This window comes from Microtus ochrogaster, chromosome 21 (genome assembly GCF_000317375.1).
Source record: "Microtus ochrogaster isolate Prairie Vole_2 chromosome 21, MicOch1.0, whole genome shotgun sequence".
Classification (NCBI taxonomy): Eukaryota; Metazoa; Chordata; class Mammalia; order Rodentia; family Cricetidae; genus Microtus; species Microtus ochrogaster.
The window spans coordinates 18,232,189-18,232,514 of record NC_022022.1 but is presented as its reverse complement, the minus strand read 5'-3'; the positions used below and the strand labels follow the sequence as shown (position 1 = coordinate 18,232,514).

The window sequence follows — 326 nt, the reverse complement described above, 5'->3', positions numbered from 1 at the left end:
CACACCTACATCATTACACACCCCACACACCTACATCATTACACACACACCCACACCTACATCATTACACACACCCACACCTACATCATTACACACACCCACACCTACATCATTACACACCCCACACACCTACATCATTACACACCCCACACACCTACATCATTACACACCCCACACACCTACATCATTACACACACACACCTACATCATTACATACCCCACACACCTACATCATTACACACCCCCCACACCTACATCATTACACACCCCCCACACCTACATCATTACACACACACCCACACACCTACATCATTACACACACCCCC

General features: G+C 47.5%; 1 protein-coding gene across 2 annotated transcripts in view; it reads left to right on the top strand.

The window, feature by feature from the left end:
• Slc44a3 (solute carrier family 44 member 3) overlaps positions 1-326 on the top strand; it is a 68,469-nt gene that overhangs the window by 65,765 nt on the left and 2,378 nt on the right. The gene's annotated exons all lie outside the window — the stretch shown is intronic.